This window comes from Arvicanthis niloticus, chromosome 12 (genome assembly GCF_011762505.2).
Source record: "Arvicanthis niloticus isolate mArvNil1 chromosome 12, mArvNil1.pat.X, whole genome shotgun sequence".
Lineage (NCBI taxonomy): Eukaryota > Metazoa > Chordata > Mammalia > Rodentia > Muridae > Arvicanthis > Arvicanthis niloticus.
In genome coordinates, this window is record NC_047669.1 from 58,821,771 (window position 1) to 58,848,144 (window position 26,374).

Consider the following 26,374-nt stretch of genomic DNA (forward strand, 5'->3'; position numbering starts at 1 on the left):
CAGGCTCCCAAAAGTTTCCCCCAAATGCATGATTAAGTTAAAACCATTTTCTATATAACTATCATATCATCCACAGAACTAAACTATTCTTTTCTTTTTGCTCTGATTAACTACCTTTCAGTTTATGTCTGATGGGAAGACAATCATTCAAATCCTCCCCAGAAAGTTTTCAAAGGTGGAGTTTAAGGTGAGGACAGAAACCCAGTGATAACAGGCCAGCGGGCATCATCAAACCTACCAGGTCTTGGAAAACAAGTGTGGAGAGGGAAAGGGAAGAAAGGAATCAACAGAAGGGAACTTGACTGTTGGGATGAGCAAGCACAGCATCAGTGTCCCGCTCCCTCATCCAGTTCCTCTCTTAGAAAAAAATAAGAGTAAAGTCAGTTTCAGTTTCCTTCATTGAAAGGTGGATGAAACATAAAAAGCCCCCTGCTGGTCATTCCTATTTCTGCCCTATTAGTGCCTTTAAAATACAAATCTCCTTATTTTATCTATATTTATGACATAGTTTAACTTTCCATCATTAACTAGGATTTCTTCTATTTTTTTAATTTAATTAAATGCACTGCACTAACATAAACTTCTAAAGACATCTCTATGGCTTGACAGTCTTTGATCTTTAAAAAAAATCAATCGTTTAAAAAGACATATTTTTAGGAAAGTGGAATCTAAAATTATATAACTGATTGGTTTGTTATTTTTATCTTAAAATAAGGAAATGGTTTTTTTTTACTATCTCTCCATGAAGAAATTTTTAAATTAAGTAATAAATCAGTTTTGCCCAAAATTATTTAGACTATTGATCCTTTGTCTTATTCTAGAAAACTACAATAATTGGCAATAATTGTGCATAGCAAACGAAGGTCTTGGCTGACTTGGTTCCATGCTCTAAGTTGACTCTATGAGGTCAGTGTGTAGACTTCTTCTCTAGAAAAGAGAATTTCGTAGGGCAGCCTGACCCAAGTTGTACAGGAATGTAAATAAAAATGATTGAGGATTCCTTTCTTTACCTAAAACAAATATTTCATTACTTTGTATATTATAATACTCTTTCCCATGTCTAACAAAGAAATCTTAGCTTCAGCCAAATACTTAAAGCCAACTATTAAAACAAAAGCACTAGTACAATTTGTCATCACTTCTACTTAATTATATTTGTAAAAGAAAGTGTGATTAATGGCACAGAAAGCATACGCTTTGTAAGAGTGACAGTCATGTCACAGCGAACACAAAACATTGATCTGAAATGGACTCCAGGGTCTTCTGCCTGGCAAGCTTGGGCATGCGCGGAGGTGCAGGAGAGACCTGCCACAATTTTAGTATTGACTGAGCCTCAGTGGAGCCTCTCTCCCACATGAATAAGTCCTTCCTCATTCCTGACATCACCGACCTTTAACATCTATGGTTTCTCCGCTCCACAACCTCTGTAAGAACAGGAATGAATCTGCTACGCGGTGTTCTGTACGTGAGCATAAGAACGTTACTATAATCCAGAAGACACTACTCCTTCAGGCTAGGGATACACCTGAGTGATGGAACGTCTCCTACCGTGTGTGCCTTCCTGTGTTTGCTTCCCAACACCACGAAGGGGACAATAAAAATAAAAAAATAAAAAAGCAAAACCGTAAGCTCTCAGAGTCAGCAGTATGAAGACAAACCAGGACACGCTACACTTTTTCCTGAGGCAGAGTCCAGTCGACAAATTTATGACAAGCTTCCTGGACGGAGCTTTGCCTAGTACCTTCCAGTTGGTCATGAGACAGTCAGGGGATTGAAAATGTGTCACTTGATTAAGTTTTTCAGGCTGATAACAAGAAGGTAAGCAACTCTGTTATCCAGGAGGCTCCAAAGTCCCATGTCCAATTCTGGGTCAACTACAATAATTCCCCTTCCTAAGTCCAGACACTGCCTGTCGCCTAAAGCCCGTTAGGGGGCAGTTGCCTAAAGCTGAACCTGAAGAGATTATGGGCTGCCCAGCTCAAACTAAGAAACCAGCTAGTTAGTGTGAGTCACTAGAAAGTTGCTGTTTCTAAGAACTCCTGTTACAGAAAATGCTGCTTCCCAGGCTACTGAAAGAATCATCTTTCCCCCAGGGAGCAAGGCTGGCTCTGCATACCCAGATAAAGAGCATTTTCTTGGGCCCCCGGTTCAGAGAAGAGTGACTTCTGTGTTGTTTATGTTCATTTGCTCTTTAAGCCTAAGTTCAAAGGTTTGACTGTACCTCAGCATTTCAAAACACTTGGGTGGGGACTGCAACTTTCCATTGCATAGACACTCCTGAGGGGGGCAACATTGAGCCTGTCAAGGATGGTTCCCCGATTCCAGGCTCTAGGGCTTCTCAATATGAGCAACTAGGGACAGAGCTCTCAGCAAGAAAGACTCATTTGATGTAGAAAGAAAAATATTCCTGGTTCAAAGTTGAGCAGTCCTTCAGCCCCACCAAGAAGTACTAAGTACATACTCACTCATGTTTTCTTTCTTCAGAGATTAGGAAAAGGAAACGGGACCCCATTTGTATATAATCAAAAGCTCCTGAATCAAAAGTTATTATTTAAACCAAATACTATTCTTAATCAAACAGTCTTATATACAAAGTTTTAATATCAATTAATTAATTGATGGAAATACTTATTTCCAACTTTAAAAAAGCATTCCATTTTTGCTGAAAATTATACACAACACATAAAGTATATTTAAATATTAGATGTACTAGGAAACAATCTGGAAGCAGTACTAATGACTTTGTCTTGCCAAGTTTAGACAAAGGGTGTTCAGTTTTGTTTCTTTGGTTCTGGAGACTGAACCCAGGGTCCTGTGCATGAAAAACAGGCAGTCAGAAAATGCCAAATGCTGAACAACTTCTGGCTTCATCATAGAAAAATGAAACATAGTGATTTCTCTAGACTCTGAGAGAAAAGCAATCTTTTCTGATTATAAACTGTAAATGCCCTTCTCTTTCTAGATCATTGTGTTATGACAAATTTGCTACCTTCTATAACTGAGCAATGTTTTGAATCTTGGGAAATAATACAATGTATAGATAAACATTTGAGTATATACATACATGCATGCATCTGACACAATAAGCTTACACCAATATAAGTGTTTTTGTACTGGCTGGAATAGTCTAATAGAAAGCACACAGCCAGATGCAGGATTGTTTTAATAACTATATAAATATAAGTTTTAGTGAACCAGAGCATTTAATTCTGTATTACACTATTAAGTAGATGTACTTGCTGCCTTAAGACTCTTTCACTGTAAACTGATGACCAGATAGGATTCTTAGAGACTCTCAAATCCTCAGTGTTCTGCCACCCTCGGATTACGCCCTTCTCTCGTTCACAGGGACCCTTCCCCACTTAATATTCACTAAGGCACTGCTGTGAACTTTGCTTTAAGTTTGATCTCAGCTCTCTCCAAAGCCACTAATAATTCCTTCACCATAAAACACAATGAGCGCTGGGACATCACACCTCACATATTTAACATTGGTTTATGAATGGCATTGTGACTTTCCTTAGAAAGTTGCATAAAAATCCCAATCTTTGGGGCCCCAGAAATATGCCCTTATTTGGAAATAGAGTCCTTGCAGATGTAATTTGGAATAGGATGAGGTCATACCAGAGTAGGCTGACCCTTCAGCCAATATTTCTGGCATCCTTTTAAGTAAACATGTGTCTGAAGACACATGACAGCAGAGACAGGGGTTGTTATATACTCCTAAACCAATGCACACCAAAAATTGCTGGTGAGCCACAAGAGGGTAAGGAAAGGTACAAAGGAGTTACCCTACAGGTTGCAGAGGTGGCTGTAGCTTCTAACAACTACACACAGCCTCTAGAATTGTGAGACACGAGAGCACTATAGTTCTCAGAAGCCTACCTTAGGGTAGTTTGCTATGGAAGTCCTACTGCTTACCATATGTCCTTAAAATCCTCTGGTCCACTTAGCCCCTCACTGTATTTTTTCAAACAACCCTACTACAGTCTTGACAAGATTCTTCCCAGTCCCTAAAAGGCTGAGGTTCCTTGAGACACACACACCCCCCCAAAAAAAAACCCTCACACTCTATGACCATGTGTATGTTAGGGCTTTGCAAATTCATAACCATAGTTTGACCCTTTCTATGGCTCCCTACATCAACCATTGAACTATATGTCTATACAGCAGGGCAAGTTCAGTCGTACTCAGAGGGTTTATCCACTCTGAGTTAACAGACTTCCTTTCATCCATTTCCCTAAAGGTAATCAAAAATAAGTTACTGTAGACAGTAAGACTTTCCATGTCCTCTAGTTTTACAGTATTTCTTACAGAAGAAATATATGTGTGTGGATCCTTGTCATAAAGATGGGTTAGAGATCCTGAAAATGCTGATGCAGTTACCATGCTTTTCCCTTTCTCTGCCTCTGTTCTTCATGTGCGGTGATATATCTGATGGCTTCTGCTTGCCAGAAATGCTTCTCAATGAGCCCCAGAATGGGATCTATTTCACTTTGGCTGTAGGTAAAACATTCTACTTATAATTTATAATAGAAACATTTAACATACATAGAACCAATGATAAATTTAAGAAATAATACCTATATAAAATTAGAAAAAGTATTTTTGAAAAAGCAAAATTGAAGTTCTTTCAGTTCAGAGACAGGCAAATCTCTAAGTGTAAGGCCAGCCTGGTCTATTGAAAGAATTCCAGGAAAAGTCAGGGCTACACCAAGAAACCCTATCCTGAAAAACCAAGACAAGAAGAGGAGGGAGGAGGAGGAAAAGACTGGCTATCATACCAAAGCAATCTAGAGGTTCTATGCAAGTCCAATCAAAATCCCATCATTGTTCCTCAAAACATGTAGAAAAGCAATATTAAAATGTATGTGGAAGCACAAACAACCCTGGGTAGTCAACACAAACCTAAACAAGAAGAAAACCTTTAGAGGTGTCACCATACCTAACTTCAGGTCATACCTCAGAGCCTCAATATCAAAGCCAGGATGGTGCTGGCACACGAATAAACATATAGATAAATGGAACACCAGATCCAGATATAAGTCTACACAACTACAACCACCCAAATGTTGACAAAGATGACAAAATCGTGCATAGAGAAAAGATAGAATCTTCAACAAATAGTGCTTGGAAAACTAGATATCATATGTAGAAGTATGAAATCAGATCCTGATTTCTTATTCTGCACAAAACTCAAATAAAATGTATTAAATACTTCAATGTAAGACCTGGAACTCAAAAACTGCCAGAGGAAAACACAGGGTGTATACTTTGACATACCGACTAGATAATGACTTTCTGGATAGGACTCGTTGTAAAGTAAATCCAGCCAACAACTGATGAACTGGAGGCTCATGAAACTATGGCCATTCTATATAACAAAGGAAAGTGCCAATCAGTGAGTGAACTGAAAACAGAGCCACCATGTGATCCAACTCTACCACTCTCAGACATATACTCAAAGGACTGCATATCCTGCTACAGTAATGCTTCCACAGATGTGTTCATTGTTTTTTTTTAGTCACAAATAACTAGAAAATTGAATCAATCCAGATGGCCATCAACTGATGAATAATTAAGATGCGGCACATATGAACAGTAGAATTTTATTCAGCTATAAACAAAAGTAAAATTTAAAATTCTGCAAAAAAAAAAAAAAAAAAAAAAAAAAAAAAAAAAAAAAAAAGATGGAAGGAAGGAACTGGAGAATATTCAAATGAGTGAGGAGGTAACCTGGATCCAGAAAGAACAAAACTACATTTCCTTCTCTTATGTAGATTGTTGTTTTCAACTTTTTAACTTGAAATATCTAGACGAGGAAGACCTCTAAAGTGGATCCCAAGGATGTCAAGATTTAAAAAAGAGTCGGAGACAAGGGAATGGAGTAAGGGAGGAGGTAGGAAAGAGGGTTAACCCAACTTGAGATTTATGAAGAAACAATATGGTAAGCAACTGTGGTGGTACAAATAAGAATGGGCCCCTTAGGCTCATAAATTTGAATAATGAGACCCCAAATTGTGGGACTAGGACTAGAAGGTAAAGCCTTGTTGTTGTATAGACCACTGTGTGAGGATGAGATATGTTGTTTTAAAAGAATGTATCATTTCTAGCACCCTGCTTCTGAATTGGACTTCTCTATCTCTGTCTCCATCTCCAACTGTGGATCATGATGTAAGCTCCCATGCCTTGCCATCATGGACTTCAAGCTCCTGAAACAATCAATTCCCAGTGTTATAACTTGCCTTGGTCGTGGTGTCTTATCATGAGAATTAAGACATTTAGTAATTAGCATATCTATTGACAAATGAAACTAAGAACTATATGTGTTTAAATATAAGCTGATTAATATGAATATACTTTAAAAAAAACAGTCTGTGCAAGTAAATAATGCTGATCTAGATACTATGGAGTATGGATAAAACAAAATTCCAATGAAAAGTATAGGATTCCTCCCTGTGATAGTTAGCCAGGAAGGACCCAGATACCCTCAAAATCAACACAGGCTATGCCAACTGCTCCTGGTTGCCCACCAGCAGTAGACAGTTAGACCCAGTTGCTAAAGATACTACATGTTTAAATGTTGGACATAGGGAAATCATGTTGGAACAGAGCTGGAACTTTCCTCTATGCTGGCTAGCTTTCCTAGTTCTAGAAGTTGCTATTTAGCAACTGAGAGAGAAAAAGCATCAATTTCTCATCCAGCTATGGACCCCACATGCCACAGCACAATATGCCAGGAAAGCTTTGTCCACTAGTATAGTTGTGACTTACAGAGGTAACTGGGGACACTCTGATTGGACATGAGAACAATTCCACAGGAGAGAGTTCCTTCCTGGTATGGAGAACTAGTCAAAGACTCATAGCTTGGGAAGCCATAGGCGCCAGAGATGAACCACATATTTCCATAAACGGAAATCAATCTTATGTTTCTAACTAGATTATTGCTGTATTCAGCCTTTGTCCAAAAAGCTTTTGTTCACAGTGAACCGAGGTTAATACAGAGAACCATAATTGGTCAAGGTGCTGACTGTTGAATGCGCAGCCCTCAGTGAGAAATCCAAGTCAAATTTTAGAAGGCTCAGGGGACATTACTAAAGAGGGGCAAACAGAGTATAAAATCTGAATGAATGAGATGAGGGTGGTGATATGCTGTCTCCTAGGCATAACAAAGCCATTGCAACAATGAACTTAGCAGCTCTAGCTACCTGCATATGACTGGATCTGTCAATACTCAGTCATGGATAGAGGGGATCCCTTCTTTGAAGAGATTTTAACAACTGAAGGCTGCTGCAGGAGGGAGAATCACTTCAGGAAACCCTGGTTAAACCCAGGGAATTGCAAAGCAAAACCAAAAATAAACAAGAAGCCATGGTAGTAGGATGTGGAATCATCCTGGGGGCAAAGTGATGCTGGGAATGGGAATAAGAGAAGGTGGAGTAGTGAGTATGATGATAATGTATTATACACATGCTGGAAATTGCCAAAGAATAAATTAGCTTAAAATAAAAGATGAGAGATAGATAGATGATAGATAGATAGATAGATAGATAGATAGATAGATGAGAGATAACTAGATGATAATAACTAATCAATTTAACATACTCTTGTTTTAGTTGTACAAGTAAGAATCTCCAAAAAAGTATTTGAGTTAGAAAGGAACAGGAAGCCGTCACAATGGATGACAGGGCATATATATCCAAACTCTAGAACACTCAAAACACTAGACTTTAATAAACAGATAAATCAATGATAACGTAGAACAAGCTTAGCAATAGTCTCAAATATGTGTAAAGTTGCAATGCATGGTAAAGTTGGAATTGTAAATTTTTAGTCAAATGTTGCTGCTCAATAAGTTGTGCTAAGAAAATGGCTCTGTGTTACAGTAAAATATACTGATTAATGGATTCCTGATGAATCTAAAAACTAGATATCAAAAAATAAAAATAGGAGCAAAGATGAAAAAATGTAAAGATATATTTATGAGATAATACTGTGTGTCTTAGTTAGGGTTTTATTTCTGTGAACAGACACCATGACCAATGTAAGTCTTCACCTGTAGGCTCTCTTCATGGTACGAAGCCTCAGCTTCTTTGCATAACTCCTTCAGTCTGGGCCATCAACTGCAACTGATGGCCTTCCATGGCCTTTCACAGTGCCAAGCCTCAACTGTTTTTCATGACCCTTTCATGCCTTCAAAACCAGTACCACCTGGGTGACTCTTACATATTACCAAGTACAGCTGCTGCAGGAGGTACAGCCTTGACTATCTCTGGAACACAGCCTCTTTGTGCTCTCAGAAAACACTTCTCAGATTTCAACTTAGTAATGATGGTCTCTTCTTAATCACCACTAATTTCTTAGCTCCAGCTAACCAGCATCAATTGTCCCAGTAGTCCCTTCTATCTTGGACTCTAAAACCAGAGCCACATGGCCAAACCTGTTGAGTTTTGCTGCTTTCAGGAGCTGGACCATGGTCCTTTTGTTCTATTATACTCTCACCAGCTTTCTGCTTCCCAATTCCTTCACTGCCTAAGCTCGCTGTCCTGGAACTTGCTCTGTAGGCTGACTTTGAAATGAATGCCTGTCTCTTAAGCACGAGAATTAAAGGTGTGGTCCATCAAGCCTGTATTTAAGTTTTTCTTCACCTAAAACTTGCTTTGTTCTAAGTTGGCCTTAAACTCAGAGGTCTGCTTGTCTTTGCCTCCTAGAATTAAAGATTTTTACTACCGTGCCTAGACCTAAATTAGGCTAGGTGATATCTTGCTCCAAGGTCAGTACTCTCTTAATTCAATTTAATATCCTTCAACACAGGATTCAGCTCCATTTTAGTTCCTGGTGACCCTTTAATTCTCGAACTATACATTTTATATGTTTCCTATCTCAGCTTGCTATACTTATTTAAAATGCTCTTCATGAGAAAGAGAATACAGTCTATGATGGGCATTTCTGAGACTTCCTTTGTCAATGCAATTAATCTGAGTCTCTTCCCTTAGCCTTAGGCAGACTCTTCAGAGAAGGCCAAAAAGTAGTCACATTCTTTACCAAAACACCACAATCCAGGCCGCATAGTGAAATTCTCTACTGAAATCTCTTGGGCCAGGGCTGCACAATTCAAATCATTCTCCTTAACAAAGTCTCATATTCCTAGGATGGCCAATTAAGTCTCATTTAAAGCATTCCACTGCTTTACAAATCCAAACTCCCCAAATCCACATTCTTCCAAACAAAGGCATGGTCAGGCCTATCGCAGCGATACCCCAGTCCCTGGTACCATCTTCTGTCTTATTTAGTGTTTTACTGCTGTGAACAGACATCATGACCAATGCAAGTCTTATGAAAGACAACACTTGATTGGGTATGGCGTACTCGTTCAGAGGTTCAGCCCATTATCATCAAGGTGGAAGCATGACAGCATCCAGACAGGCATGGTACAGGCAGAGCTGAGAGATCTACATCTTCATCTGGAGGCTGCTAGCAGAATACTGACTTCCAGGATGAGGGTCTTAAGCCCACACCATAGTGACACCGTACTCCAACAAAGCTACACCTCCCAATAGTGCCACTCCCAGGGCCAAGCATATACAAAGCATCACACTGTGAGATGCTCTTTCAATGTATTATTGTGAAGTGATAAAAAAAATCCTTTCAGTATCAAAGGAGATTCAATCCAGGACCCCCTACAGATGCCAGCATCTGCCAGTGTTCAAGTATCTTCTATCGAATGACTGTGTTTGCATACAACCTGTGAACTTTCTCCTGTAATCCTGCCAATTCCTACTTACAATACCTAATGCAAATAAATATTGTGTAAATAATGGCAAGCAAGGAAACTGTGTATGCTTAATGCAGGCACAATTACATTTTGGGTATAATTTTGATCTTTGGATTGTTGAATTCTAAAATCTGAAACTATATTTAACAATTCATTTTTTAAGCTATTTCATTCGGTATCATGCTAAAAAAATTCTGAATTTGGAATTGACAATTTATATACAAGAAATAAATAAGACAAGAACTTGGCAAAAAAAAAAAAAAAAAAAAAAAAAAAAAAAAAAAAAAAAAAAAAAAAAAAAAACCAGTGGGCAGAGCTATGGCAAAAGATTAGATTACCAAATAACCTATTTTGATATTGGACTGAAAATCTTGGTTTAATGAGTACACCAGAGAGTCTCATGCAAGCCGTATGTAAGGATTATTCCTGAGCGAGATGACAGATTGAATACACAAATGTGGAAAAGCTAATAGAAAAGTAAATATTATAAAAAGGAAAACTTAAAGAAACACTGATTTTTAAAAATTAGGACAATGGAATATCCAGGAGAAGAAAGCAGACTGGGGTTGGAAATGATCTAGGAGGATTAAGAGAACCAGAAAGAGAGAAGAAGAGAAATGAATGAAAGCAAAATATACTGACACAGCCATATGACATTGCCAGAATGAAACTCGTTACTTTATACATGATAAATTAAAATATTCGTTAAAAGTGATAATATCTAATGAGGAAAGAATGATAAGAATCAATAGGAAAACGTATTAGTAAGGAAAGTTCCATAGTTCTGCAATGAAAAAGCAACCAAAGGTAGAAACTAAGTCACTCATAAAACCAGAAAAAAGTGACATGCAAATAAAGACAAGCTTTCTGTCCTCACTTTCAAAATAAAATCAGATGCCCATTACTTTATCAATTGAAATGATGCTTTTATGATAAATGGAATTGCCCTCTCAAATATCATATCAGAGTTTTGTTCAATACAGTTTTACTAGAGAGCAATTTAACATTATCAGTCAAATATAAAACCTGATTAATTCCTTTTTGATCAATTAATTTGATTCTGGGAAGTATTCTGAGAAAAGTCATCTTACCAGAATTGACAATTTATATACAAGAAATAAATAAGACAAGAACTAACCCATGATAAGAGTGAAAGGTGAAAAGAAAAATTTCCTCAATAAGAAAGTTTCTACTAAGTTAATTAAAATTTGGAAACTGTTTATGGTATGATTACTGGGGGTAAGCAGTAATATTCCAATCAGTCTTTCACAAGGGATTCTAAATTTGTAAACGGTGTGTGTATATGTGTTTATCCAGAAAAATTTGGAGGAATTGGACTTCTCAGAATTCCAATACCAACAACCTTCCATCACTGTTTGTTTTTCATTACTAGATTCAACCAGTTACAGATAGAAAATATTTTGCAGTTAAGTTATAATTACATCATTTTCCCCTTTCCCTTTCCTCCTTCCAACTTCTTCCACATCCTGTTTTCAACTCCTTATATCCTCTCCTTTATTCACTCCCAAATTATGGCCCCTTTTATCATTATTATTATTATTATTACTATTATTATTACATAAATATATGCAGAACTGTATTAAAATCAATTTAATGTTGCTTGTATGTATATGATTTCAGGACTGACCACTTGGTACTGGATAAGTACTTTGAGGGTTCACCTATGGGGAAGGCTAATTATTCCCTTCTCAGCCATTGTTAGCTGTCTGTAGTTACTTGTCTATGAGTGGAGCCTATGTGAGATTTCTTTCTTCTACACTGGCCTGTCTATTGGTATTATCACTGTTCGTGTCTTGCTTAGGAAACCATGTTGTTGAGATAACTTGAGTTGAGCTTCTCTGTTATTTCTAGGACACACACACAGCAGACTCCCTTGTCCTCTGGCTCTTATGATCTCTACTACTCTCTTTCAAGGTTATCCTTTGATGCCTGGGTACATGGAGTGTGTTGTAGGTGTATTCATGCCACCATAAAATAGATGCTTATTTGGTGAGGGGTGAGAGCTACACTTATCTGTGGGTATAAGGTGAGCATTCAGAATGCAGTTAGCAATAACACTGGTGTAGTAAAGCAGTAGTGGTTGGGTCTTTCCTAAGATGCACGATCTAACTCACTCTGGTAGTTGCCTAGGTTTTCAGTATCAGGAATGATTCTTGCACCCTATTAGTGGGCCTTTGTCCAGTTAGAGAATGGTTGGTTACACCAAAATATGAGTGTCACTATTGAACCTTTATGAATATCTTGCTATGACAATCACTGTTGTGCCTCATAGGTGTCATATCTGGGTAGATCTATTGATTGCTTTTCTCCTTTGGCAGTTTTCATGGCATCTTTTTTGAACTATGCAAACTAGTCCTCAGTGAAGAGGTTTTAAGTCAGATCCCATTTAGATCCTTTGAGTCCTGTCTGAGTACATGGTGTCTCCAGTAACAGAGGTGTATCTTCAGCTTCTGATAGGCAACCAAAGGTAACAGCAATAGCACTTACTGTTTTGATATTCTCTTGAACTCTCCTGACAACAACTCAGAGGGGAGATTCTTATCTTTGGTAAAGGGGGTTTGGTTAGATGTCCAATGGCTCTTGAGGGAAGTACTGTCAACCCAAGTTAAGCTAGATAAATGATAGATAGATAGATAGATAGATAGATAGATAGATAGATAATTAGAAAATTAGATATATGATAGAGATAGAAGATAGAAAGAAGGAAAGAAAGAAAGAAAGAAAGGAAGAAAAGACTGATTATATGGATGATATATAGATACTTATATGTATTATATGTAATTTTAGGTATATATAATATGATTCATTATGGTTTTGAAACATCCATAGTTTTATTTTTTTCTTTCTCCTGTCTTCTCTGTTTGACCTTCCCTGCCTCCTCCATTAAAGACCGCTTCTTATTTTCCCATTTCCTCTTCCTATCACCCTCATCCTGTTCTTTCCCTTCTCTAATGATCCCCCATCAAATTCAGAATGTGGGCCCATGTGAGGCTAGGAATCACAGTTTCGGAAGTGAGGCTACAAATGATTTGAAGGATGCGGGAGGATATGAATGGGCTATAGGCAAGTAGTAGCCTTCTTCAGAAAAGGACCACCAGAGCACCTGAGAACTCTGATTACTGTGGGAAAGGTAAGAAAGGCATCCAAGGACTAAAATCCCATGGATACCTAGTGGTGATTATAAATAATATACTTAATGTTCCTTATTCTCTTTTTTAAAAAAATTAACCCAAGAAAATATGGTTTCATTTATTAAATGTGAAAAAATATAGCTAACATATTTTCATATAATACTGGGGTGCCATAAAATATTTTCTTAATTTTACTCAATATTAATTTGTATATTTGTGTGTATGTGTGTGTGTGAGAGAGAGAGAGAGGAAAGAGATACAGACAGACAGACAGACAGACAGACAGACAGACAGAGATTTTGCCAGTATGTAAAATTTCTAGCTACCTATCAAAGTGCATGACACAATACCAGAATGGATAGTCCCACTAAGGGGACTCCATTCAGTCTATTGTAGTTATTAAACATCGTGAGTGTGCTATTGGTGGCCAGACTGAGATGGAATAGAAATCTTATACATGTTCTAATTTCACTGGTGTGTGTGTGTGTGTGTGTGTGTGTGTGTGTATTTACCATTGTCGAATCTTTGGATATTTATTATTGAATAAGAATTAGCTTCAGGGTATCCGGAAGCTTAAGCAATAAAATGCTCTGTATGCAGGAAAGAGATTCGGAGTCAGACACCCAGTACTCACACAGGAAGTCTAGGAAATCCACCGGTGCAGCCCCACGAGGGAGGTGCAGAAAGAAGGATCTCTGGGGCTTAGACACAGTGAGATACAGTGAGAAACCCTGTCTCGGAAACTACGGTAAAGAATGTTTAAGGAAGACAGCCAAAGGTGACCTCTGGCCTCCACATACCTGCACACACATGCATTTATTCACAACATGAACACACGTACATCCATACATTTTTTTAAAAATATTTTATTTGTAGCTCTTTTAAAAATATAGGTCACATGTAACAAACAGTGAGACTAGTGACACAGAAATAAGAAAAGGTTCTGGCCATGACTCAAAAAGCCGTATGTGTAATTTCTAAATCAGAGTGGCAATTTGTGGTGCTACGGAAGAGGGCACCCTGGCTTCTCAGAACCTCCTCTGTCTCTTCCATAAGCCTGCCTCCCAGCTCTGGCCCTCTCCTCAGAGGTGGTGTCCTCTCTGACCTGCTCTGTCTCCTCTGTTGAGACAGAAATTAGCTTGTGCAAGAAGAGCCAACCCCTGCTGCCCCTTGCTTGGAAGAAGAAACACACTCCTTCCGTGAGAGACTGAAGAAAGAGATAAAGACAAAAGACTGAGCTAGGGGCCTTTCCTGTAACTCATGCTCCCTTTAACTCTCCATGCAGGCATAGCTTTGCCTAGCATGGTGTGTGTGTGTGTGTGGGGGGGGTGCTCTTTCTGTCTGTGTTCTTGTTTTAACAACATTTTCTTTAGAGTAATAAAGGGGAAAAAATCAATCCTATTTTTCTCCATTTATGTAACAAAATGTGGGCAGTTTGGTGACCTTTTTTTTTCTTTCAGTTTGGATGACGGGAAGTTACAGACAAACAGGTTTCACTGGTGTGTGTGGAGGAGCGGAGAAGCAGCCGCACTAATTTGCAGGGAACAAATCTCGTACTTCCAGTTCTTTTCCAATGCCTATCTGGAATTCCTGAGTTCGCACAGTCCTGCAGTCACTAGAGAGAAGCCAACTGAAAATTTCGGAACTCTCATACTTCTGCACGGAGTGGTCTTAAACATAAGGAGTATGTTGGAAAGAGAGGGCAGGGGAAGGCACCCTTTCAAGCCATCAGCTGAGCAGTCATTCGAACTTATTGCAGTATCTAAAGTGATGGATGAAAGACGGAGACGGGCAGATAGGGCTCAGGAAGGAAGGAAGGCAGGCAGGAAGGAAGGAAGGAAGGAAGGAAGGAAGGAAGGAAGGAAGGAAGGAAGGAAGGAAGGGAGAGGAAGAGGAAGAGGAAGAGGAAGGGGACAGAAGAACAGAAGGTAGGCAAGTGGAAAGGCAAGATTTCTCTTAACTCACAGAAAGTTGTTAGAGAATTTTTTTAAAAAAACTTTGTGAGTAGATAAGCACACACAGTTATTAAATCATAAAACTCCCTTCAAAATCCCAACCACGAATATGGAAAGTAAATATTTATGTATATAGTTTTACTTCCAAGCCTAGAGTTTAGGGGCAGGCTTTGCATCGTCTCCATTTACAGCCCTTAAAATGGAATATAATGAAATATTTATTCAGATTATTTTCTTCTTATCCAGCCATCACTGAACAAAAATATGATTTTCTTCCTTCAGCAGAGATTGCCTTGTGGCTCTGATAAGATCAACCGGCTTCACCACTAGCATAACTCAGCTCCACCAAAATAGTTCCCAGAGGGAAGATAGTTGATTTGGCCCCATCAAAACAGACAAGTTGCTGAACGAAAGGAGTAATATCAGCGTACTTCCCATGACCTAGCTGGGAAAAAAGGGTAAATGTGACAAATATATATACACACACACATGCATACACACATAACACACACGCATACACACATAACACACACACATACACACACATACACACATAACACACACATACACACACACACGAATTCATGCATACACACATACTTTTCTCCTCATCCATATCTGCTGTGGCAGTCATAATGAGAAGACTCTTTGACTCTACTGAGAGGCATCAAGATTTGAAAGGAACAGGGATTTAAAATTTTTGCAAACCTGCTAGCCTTCAATCACTTTGCAAGTCATATGAGTGTCTTAGAAACTCCTGAGTTCAGTCTGGGGTTGTAGCTCAGGTAGAGTGCTAGGCTAGCAAGCAGGAGGTACTACTGGGTTTGACCATCGGTACACCATAAGTAGGATAGTGACACACACATAGTCACATATGCAGTCTTGTCAAATCATCACCCCAGAGGTGAAAACATAAGCATCAGTAGTTCAGATGATTGGTTTTGTCCAGTTCCTAGCCAACCTGGGATACATGAGGTTTTTGTCTCCAAGTAACAGTAACATTTTGAGACTTGCTTCAGCTCCCATTGTTATATACATACATATATATATGTATGTGTGTGTGTGTATATATATACATATATATACATATATATGTATATATATGTATATAACAATGTCTTGCCTTCCTGGTTTCCTGCCCTCTATCTCTCTGTTCTCTCTCCTCTCCTCTCCTCTCCTCTCCTCTCCTCTCCTCTCCTCTCCTCTCCTCTCCTCTCACCTTCCCTCCATTGTCTCCTTTTACTTCTTTTATTCTCTCTCTGTCATACACATATACAACACACATATACATATGCACATACCTCACACATACCACACATACACATTCATACTACACACTCATGCATACACATATACACATATCACATTATATATATATATATATATATATATATATATATATATATATATATACATACATACATATACAAACATGTGTGTGTGTGTGTGATTTAATAATATTTGTAATGTATAGGAATTGTTTTAAAGCTATTTTCTTCCCAAAGTTCGAAGAAGCATGTCCTCAACCCACAAATAAACAATTATTTCCTGTCAGGACAAGAAGCTAGAACAAAGCATAAATCTAATGTCCTCTGTACTCTAATAACAAGAAAGACACAAACAGAATACCACCCCGCCATCACTTCCTCATGCCCCAAACAGAAGTGAAAACTATGGCTCTCATGAAAAGCTTTTAAAATGCAAGTGTTCCGGGTTCAAAATGTGTCTTAATGAATCACTCATAAAATGCTAAACCTCAGCCCTTCATCTAAGACAGCCAACTCGAAGTTCTATCATATGTCTTGAGGCTGTTCGCCTTGGAACATTTCTCTCCCTTAGGCTAACCTTATGGGTGAGTGGAAAACTCACACAACTGGTTCTACCAGCAAGTTATAAAGCTTCATGCCCTATTGACCAGGTAGGAAGAGAATGAGCTGACCTTTATTGTTATTTCTTGCCTTTTCAAATAGTGAGAAGATGTGGCTTTTTCTGAAGCCCTGCCAGGTCTGGATCAGTCTAGGGACAAGGGTGTGTGTGGGTTACTGCACACACTGTCATGTGAGATCCTCATCATGGAGTCTAGTCTGTTCTCGTGAGAGTGCACGTGTGCTGTGGAGAGGGACATTAAGTACCTGTTTCATCAATAGATGTTGTTGATGTTTATCGTCCTATTTCTCTGGAATCTGGCATGCAAGACTTTTAAGATGACCTACTAAGATAAATGTCCAAGTGACATGTATTTAAAAAAAAAACAGTCTGATGAAAAGGGCTGAAGATGAAAAAATGGGGAGTCCCTTTCTTCGCCATGGTCTCTTGTTTTCCACTTTGAACCCATAATCTTGATTCATCCTTAGGTCGGTTCCCATTTATTGTAATAAACAGCTCTGTGCATTACAGTGAGAGAAAGAAGACATAATTCAAAACTCCTCGCTGGAAATACCCAGTAAATGTATCAGACACACAGTAAAAGCTTTTTAAAATAAAGACAGGAAGAAATGTGTTTCTCTCTCTCTCTCTCTCTCTCTCTCTCTCTCTCTCTCTCTCTCTCTCTCGGGTGGGCAGCCAGGAGAAGGCTCTCTTTCTTCCTTCCTCAGTCATTTGGATAGACAATCCAGAACAACAGGATTATGCCATACTGTAACTCCCAAGACTCTTCTATCACTCTTTCTGCCCAGGAGAAGGCAGAGGCTGTAAATAACACAAGCATTTTCAGGATCTGACTTGAGTCACATCCATCGCCTTGCTCACACTTCATTGGACATAGCATAGTCCTGTGACCACAACTTGCTGGAGGGGACAGGAAAAGACAGCCTCTAGGTAGGTGGCTTTGTTTCTGCTACAATGATCTCCTCCTTTGGAATGCACAGAGCACAGACTTTAGTGGCCAACTCACAACCCACATCATACTCCCTATACACTCTCAAAATCATAGCAATAATACATGTCTTACCCTAAGAGAATTAAGTTCAGAGGAAAGTCCAAGAATTAGTGTAACTGTGTGTCTCTGCAAAACTAACTGTCCCTATGGCTTAATTGGTTATTTGCAAGAAAAACCCATTGCTGAACTGCTTGATGAAGAGTTTGGGTTGACTAATGAGAGACTCTACATTTATGGTCACAGAAACATTGTGAGAATAAAATAAGAAAATCTATATATTCAAGACCTTTAGAACAGTGAAAACAATATATGTTTCTACAGTCTTAGAAAATAAATGGAAATACTCCTTCATTGTTGAATTTGAAAAATCAGTTTAGACATAGGAAGCCAAGCTTAACACTCCCATAAGTTAACTAAGACATGGCGCTAATTTATGAACCAAGGAATCAATTGGCTCCAAACAGAGAATGTGCATACATAAAAATCAAATATGTGTCACAGGGAATCTGAAGCTCTATTTTAAAAATAAATCACACCAATGAAAGCAGCACGAGAACATGGATGGGCATGTGTTGAGATCATTGAGGTCAAAGAACAGTTGAATGGACAGCCATCTTGCTACTAGTTCTGAGGTTTGGAGATAATGAAAGGTGAAGGCAAAATGCAACTAGGTAGCCACCTTCTGTGAATGAACCCCTGATGCAGAGCATCTGGAAAAGAATGAAAATTTTGCCTTAGTGTGCAGTCAATAAGAAGGAGGAGGAAGACTTAGTAAACTTCTATATTCAGAACAGAGAGCTGTGCAGGTCCCAGGAAAACATAAGTTTTGTAGATGTAATTTTTGAAAGATATTAAGGTAGGGGTAGAGAACTTTCTGCATAACAACCTTGATCGATGTCCTCATATGTCATGGCAAGAGGTCAGCTAAGTTAGATAATGGAAGTTCCCTGACCCACTGACCTTGTTTGACTTCAGAGAGTCAACGTTTGCCATTAAATGTCAGATCAATTTTCAATGATTTAAACATTTTACCCACAAGTCTCTAGCTTCCTGGAAGCTTTGATGAAAAAATAATTCTTTTCAAACATTATCATTTTTTCAAGAATCCAAGGAACTATTATCTTGGCTTAATTCATCTTCAGTTTTTTTTTAATTTTTTGAGAATACAATACAGCTTATTTTGAATGAATTCGACATGTTCACCTTCAGTTTTCAGCAAATCTCAATCGCTTTCTTATAAAGCAGTATCTGTGTACTTTTTAAAAATCTGTATATAATTTTCAATTTATGTTTATATCTATATTTTTATACTAATGAAATAACCTTGCTCTCTGGGGTTCTTTTCCTTAAGTGTTTAAACGTGTTGTGTGTAGGAATGTATGCATGCTTATTTGCCTAGTCTGGCTTGCCACCTTGCTTCAAGTCCCTGTCTTTATCTTTCTGAGGCTGGAATGGCAGTGGGTGGTTGGCCACACACCCAGCATTTACATAGATTCTGAGGTTCTGAACATAAGTCTTCAAGCTTCTGTGACAGGTTGCTTTAACCACTGAGCCATCTTCTCAGCGTCTAAGATTCTTATTAAACAGTGAACCATAAAGGTAGCTTCTGGTGTCGTTATTCCCAGAATTACTACTATATTACAATTCTGCATGAAAAGGTATTTCTCTCTTCAGGTCAAAGAAGGCCATGCTTAATTGATCTTCTATCCCATTTGATGTGGAACAGTTGGTTAGATAGTCAATAAATAATATCTTCTTTCAAATAGACAGGATCAAGCTTGAGGGGAGATAAAATGGGAATCCATCCACACAACTACCAAAGCTTTATAGAGAACCTTACAGATTTCCTTTCAGGAAAAAAAAAAAAATGGGTCAGGTCCTTTAATTCTACACAAAGACAATTAAGTCCGGTTTTCAAGTGAACACCTTAGATCCTGGAGGAGACCTCGAACACACGTTGAAGCCTCTCTGTGTCATGCCTCTGTCTAGCACTACTATAAACAGGCCTTTATAAGGGATAATTTGTAAGTAATTCTTTTACATCTCAGAGATCACTGGGAGATTCCAGTGTCCAGAGACCGACACGTCATTCTCGTGGGCATAATACATGTTATTTTAATGACTGGTTGAAGGGTTAAATGGGCCAACAATCGCTGTCCCTTGATACCAACAAATTTTACATTGGTATCACTTGATGATAATCACTTGATGGTGTCACTTATATTGAGTGTGACAAGTTGTAATCTGAAATAACACCTAATTTAGATACTAGTTCAGTTTCAGCACTGCTGGGAAGAAGAGAGAAGATTACAGCTCCTTGCAGAACCAGCCTCCCACTCCTACTGTACCTGCTCTACAATTAGTGCTGTCTTGCCTGCCAAGGTTCCATTAAGGTCTCTGGGTCCCCTGGCACTTGCCTGGATGCTGTACTGAATTTAATCCCCCAAAATGATGTATTTTTGCCAGCTGGGCACATCAAAGAAATAATATCGAGCAAATATAGAGGGATCTGTCTTATCTAAACATATGGCCAAAGCAAAGAAGAGGGGTTTCTTGCTGGTGTGAATTTGCTCACACACACACACACACACACCACTGTTAATTCAGATATTCATGCCAAAATAGATGATATTTCCAATAGGCAAGTACAGAGTATCTGAAATCCTTTGGCTGCTTTTAAGACAAGATTTGGCTTCCAAGCTGAGGTGGGGTTATGGCTCTGTCTTAGTCTGGGAGGGCATGCAGCAAAATCAGCAAAGGGTACCCAACAGTGGAGTCAGTAAAGGGTACCCAACACGCTCTACTCTTCCACTGATCGTGGATGATCTAGACTAGCTTGGTGGCAGGGAGAGGTGTTTAGCTGTTCTTCCCCCATGTTTACACTGAAACCTTGCAGTAGGATCCCGGAATCCAGCTTTAGGGGAATCTTTACTGCAGAAACATTCACAAAGTATTTGGCATTGGTTCTCTGGACTGTGCTTAGCTGTTTGTTTCCCCAGTGCCTTAAATATATATTCTTTAAAAAAAAAAAAGTAAACTTAAAAAGTCATAGTCATGGCCTCAAGTGTAGCCACTGGGAACCTGCTTTACCTGACCCCAACCCCACTCCTCTTTCTCATGCCTTCGTTTCACAAAAGCTAAAGATTTGCATTGTGACACAGTTCTCTAGCAAAGAAGGTGTTAGCTGGCAAAACCCAGGGCTTTCTTTTCTTCCTAGGTTTTGATGACAGCGAGGGAAAACGCACAATAAGGACTGGTTTCACAAGGGTGATCATGCCCTGCTTGGTGACCTTTGACCTCGCCCAAAGGAACACAATGTTAATGCAATTGCACTCTGCACTAGTACACCAGAAGACATGAGCTCAAGACTTGAAGCAGTAGAGGGGGATCTGTGGGTGAATATAGCTCCCTGGGCAGAGGAAAACAACTAGACGATTTTTTTTTTTTTTTTTTTTTTTTTTTTTTTGCCCATCAAATCCCACAATTAGCAGTTATTTACAGCCCACTGGCCTGCAACTTCAATTACCTGATCAGACATATTCACACTAACACAGTATATTGGCTCAAATATAAATCACCTGCCGTAGGGCTGGCTCTCAGAGGAACAAACGGGGCAGAGGAGTTTAGGGTGGAATGATAGTGTGGCCTGGCATCTGTGCTACAGTGGGGCTGGACAGAGCTGTTAGTCACTTTCACCAGGCAGTTAGTCCTTTTGGGGGCGATGCAGATGGGCCTCCAGCCAGACAGCTGCGCTTCTCTCTGCCTCAGGGTCCCACACATCACACAGTCCCATACACCTTTGTTTCTGGGGAAATCGTCACCAGTCGGATCCCAAATTTGCTTCCTTTCAAAGCTGGGTATCTCCCAGGCTTACAACAACACAGAGGGAGGCTCTTTTTTTTATATAGCAAAAAGAGGGCAGAATATTGGAAGGGAGCACTCCCCAACAGATGGGAACGGGAGTGCTGCGACTTAACTGGAGGCAAGAAAGGTGTCAGCAAACAGCAAGGCTGGAGAGTGGGCCCCACGGAATGTTTAGTACGTGGTGCATGCTCTCCCAGTGCCAGAGAAAGCAGCCTGGCTAAGCCTCTGTATTAACAGCATGTGGCTGGGACAGATTCACAAGGTACTCATGACTTTGTCGGTATCACATGATCTTGCTGAGTCTCCGTCTAACTAAGGAGGTTAATGGCTCTTTGTCATCTATTTCTTCTGGTCATTCCTTGTGCTCCCGTCCCTTGTCCCTTGTCCTTCCCTTATCACCACTTCTCCTTGCATTATAATCCCCCTTTCTTTTCAGATTACTTGAGAGGAGGTGTGTATGTGAGAGAGAGAGAAAGAGAGAGAGAGAGAGAGAGAGAGAGAGAGAGAGAGAGAGAGAGAGAGTATCAGTGTAAGCCAGAAGAGGACATTGGCTCTTCTGGAGCTGGAGTTCCAGATTGTTCTGAAACACCTGATATAGGTGAGAGGACCTGAACTCAGATCTAGCAAAATGTGTTCTTAATCACCAAGCAGTCGTCTCGCCAGCCTTCAGATTTTATTAAGAAAGAGAGAGCCTCATCCTGAAGGTCAAGACCACATGCGCTAACCAGTTACTCTAAAACCATTGCCACCTTACCTGTAAAGAAAATCCATTTCTTGCCGAGAGTTGGGTGCATGGTGTTTCAATGTAAATTACAGTGAGAACTCTCACAGTGACCTGAAACGCAGCTCAGTCATGGACCACTTATGTGACCACTTAATTTCAACCTCCAGTTCTGCAAAAACCAAACAGATGAACACAAAGACACCACAAGGCAAAATAAATATAACCGAAATACTGAGAAATACCATAAATGCATATGAGAGCCCATGGTCTGAATTCTCTCTCCAACGAAGCTAATCACGACTTAGAAAAGTTCGGAAAGTTTCTAACGTTACACAACCAATATCAGTAAAGGGGTCACTTGGGAACCAAATTTATTGCTTCCCCCTTCCAATTTTTAATATTAAAATACAGAAGTCACACCCCCTCTAGGCCACTTTTATCCAGTTGTGAACTGAGACAAAGAAAGCCCATGACCAGAGTCACTTCTGCATTCCTGAAGTCACTCAACCTACTGGCTTCCAAGAGTCTCCTGGCTGAGGAAGCTGGCCAGGTAATCTAAGGTTGCTTCTAGCTCTAAAATCCAATGACCCTTGAAGCTTAACTTTTTCAGCAGAATACCTGTCATTTCTGAGTAAATAGTGCTCACAGTCCTTTCTGGTAAAATAGGTTAAGTAAATAGAAAGGAAAGATCAGGCTATTCTGTGGGCCTATAAACTAGGTAACCAGGGATGAAAGCCTTGATAGCAGTAAGCAAGCTTTCAGGGTCTACCATTTACAATTTAAATGCTTTACTGGCGAGGTTAAAAGTTCAAAGTTGAGTCACAGTCTGAGGTGGCCCTTCTCTTCCTTTTTAATTATCTGAGGTCAGGAAGTTAATAATACCAGAAATCCCCAATGGAGACCTCCTGTGAACTCTGTGAACTTTAAACTCGCCTCTCTCTATCTCTCTCTCTCTCTCTCTTTTTTTTAAATGGGTAAAAAGTTCAGTAGAAACACAGCGGACTTTCCTCTTAGCCTCCACCCGTTAATCCCCCCCCCCCCCAGGTCAAAAGTTCAACTGTAAAACAGAAAGCCTTGTTCTCTGATCTACATTTAAACAGATCACTTATTAAAAGGTAAACATTTCCAAACCAAGCCAAAGTCCAAAATGAATCTGTTCAATAAAAATGAAAATATTGTAATAAAACGGGTCTTTGATCTTTATCACTTGCCTTGCGATTGGACAGCAAACTATTTTTTTTTTTTAACTTTTTGAATCTTAGAAAAAAACAAAACATACTCTCATGAACTGTCTACTCACCCAGTTCTTCCCTGAGATTGGCCAATCTAGAAAAGATAAAATCTCAGATATTTTCAGGTAGTTGTTTGGCTGCCTATATCGTAAGACAACAGAGTCTATACCTTTTGTGTTTGTTCTTTAGCTTTTGCTTTAAGAAGCAGAAAGTGTCCTGTAAGTGTTTCTTGAAGCCAGTGGAGAATGCAGACAGAGTAAAGAAACAGGAGCACGAACCTCATGGACCTCGTGGGAATAAGAGACGGACTTAATCTGACATCCTAAGCAATCTTATGGCTCACACATGAAGCCAAAAGATAGACACAGAGCTGGCATAGAGAGCCAAGGCTTATCCTGACTTGAAATTTTCCAACTGAACATACTACAAAGCAAAGTCTAAAGTGCCCCTTCTACAAGAGCAAATAACACAGAGTCCATTGTGTTCTGAACGCGTCAGTCATTATTCTAAAAGGTCTTACCTGTGAGTCACTCCCATTTGCGGGAGAGTAAATAGATGAAATCTTACTGTACAGCCCAGGCTGGCCTCCAATTCATAATCCTCCTGTCTGAACCTTCCAGGGTGACAGAATTGCAGGTGTTTGTTACCACATTCAGCTCAAAAAACTTTTGTAAAAAGATTTTTGTCACAACTTAGTGATTACATGAGAATCCTGTCACTTGCTTCCTACTTGAATGGCTTTTTTAAAAAGATTATAAATACACTCAGTTACAGAAAAATGAAAGGACTTATGAAATAAAGATATGGCAAATATATTCACAATTAATATTTTTTGTACCACTTACATGATTTTCTGGTAACGTTTAGCACAGAATCAGAACTAGATACTGCTCTAAAGAAACGATGCTCTAGATGGATCCGCACTATGAGTAACATGCCTGCTGTCTTCTGAGACGCCTGGATGCATCTGGATAACCCGGCCAAGAATGGCCCAGCCAGGAAGGAAGTGTGGGGACAGCATGCGTTACTTCCTTCTGCTGGGGCTCCGTTCTCAACAGCAGGGAGGAAGGATGGAAATTCCTTATGAGTCAATCTGTGACTTCAAAGTATGGGATAGAACTTGAGAAACACAATCTTATTGATTAGGATGTTGACCAAAAGGAAGGCACTATATTTAGGAGGGCATTTTGGAAGAAACTAGGTGCTGAAGCAGTTATTTGAAAACTGACGACAGGGATTTGGATGTTCTGCAGACTTGTAGGCTGGTAGTACATGAACGCCTTCTGGTTTCAGTTCTTCTACTGAAGAATTGCTCATGGTTAATTTTTTTTCTCTTCCTTCTTTTTTTAAAGTTTGAAGACACTAAATTTTATTCCAGCTAGCTGTTTCCAACCTTCTGTCTGAGTGAATTCTCTAATTAAAAAAAAAAGTTTCCTTCTCATTCCTTTTGTTTTAAAGAAATTGTTATGTAAGAAGGATCTTGCTGTACTCAAAGCATGCTACTCTCACTGTCCCATTTAGATAGAAATAGAATTGGATCATACACAGTTGACTGCCCACCCCAATGTAGATGGTGTCTTACGAGGGGCCCAAGAGTCTTTGCCTTGGTTTTGGATGTTCTTGGCTTCTCTATACCTTCACCTTCTGATCCCTCTACCTGGTATCACTCCATTGTCCCACCCCAAAATCTTGACCTCTGCCTCAACATGACTCTCACCTCACACAGCTCCTTCTCTCTGTCCCCACTCTTCCACTCGGTAAATTTCTTTCCTAGTAGTGGAATAGGGAGTTCTGTCACAGAAACTATCTTACTGTTTTTAGTACATTTTTTCTGCCTCTGACAGTAAAATATGATCAAACAGGGAGAGGTCCCACGCAATCCTCAGGAAGGTCCTCCTTTGTAAACAGAGACAGAAAGTTACCAGAGAAGAAACGGAATGAGTACTTCCAGATAGTACATACGAAAAGATGCCTGTCAGAGAGGTTTCTCTCACACGGTTCTGCCAGAGCATCCGGCCGGAGGTCTCCATGGAGCCCAAAGCAGTGTGAAGATATTTGCTCATCTTTTCCCACTTTGGATTTCATTTGGGGAGGGGGGGCATTAACGTGAATTCATAGCTAGATCTCAAAAGCATCTTGGGAACTATCCAATCCCCATTTCCCGAATTTCTGGGCGTGTTCTAAAACAAGCCAGTTGATGCTGTCTGTCCTTAACCCCTTCCTCACCGGCTGTTGTTGCTCACCGCAGGCCTGCTCTGAGACCCTGCCTGTGATAGCCTCACCTGCGCACTCCTGCCTGTGGATTTTTCCAGAGCCGTAAGACTGGTGTCTTGTTGAAAGGAGATGAGTAGGAGGAAATGATGGGAGTTGAGGAGGAAGACAGAAAGTCCTCCGGCATGTGACATGCACCTTGGCACTAGTGGGCTGCAGCACTCTAACCTGGCGCTGCCAAATTTAGCTCTAAAAGCGGCTCTGGATTCCAAATCCCGTCCTCACCTCTCACCATCTCTGACTTTGTTGTTGTTGTTAAATATTTTATTTATTTACATTTCATATGTCATCCCCTTTCCCCATGTCCCCTCCCTAGAAACCCCTATCCCATTCCCCTCCTTCTTTTTGCTTTTATACCGTTTTAATTACATGTAAGATTAAGGTCACTTCTAGGTTGAGGAACTAGCAATAAATAGATGCAAATAGTCAAGGAACAAGCAAGACAATAAATACAAATAGTCAAAGGACAAGCAAGGCAATAAACAAAATTTCTCTGACTTTCAACAATGCAGTAAACTTGTTT

General features: G+C 39.5%; 1 long non-coding RNA gene across 1 annotated transcript in view; it reads right to left on the reverse strand.

Annotated features, from left to right (window-relative positions):
* The window catches only part of LOC143444077 (uncharacterized), a 36,941-nt gene extending 11,877 nt beyond the window's left edge, over positions 1 to 25,064 (reverse strand). The window contains exons 1-3 of the long non-coding RNA XR_013113619.1: positions 24,426 to 25,064; positions 24,101 to 24,193; positions 22,379 to 22,517 (exon numbers count right to left, since the gene is read on the reverse strand). This is a non-coding gene — a long non-coding RNA (uncharacterized LOC143444077). The remainder of the gene's footprint in view (positions 1 to 22,378; positions 22,518 to 24,100; positions 24,194 to 24,425) is intronic.
* Between the last annotated feature and the right edge of the window lie 1,310 nt (positions 25,065 to 26,374).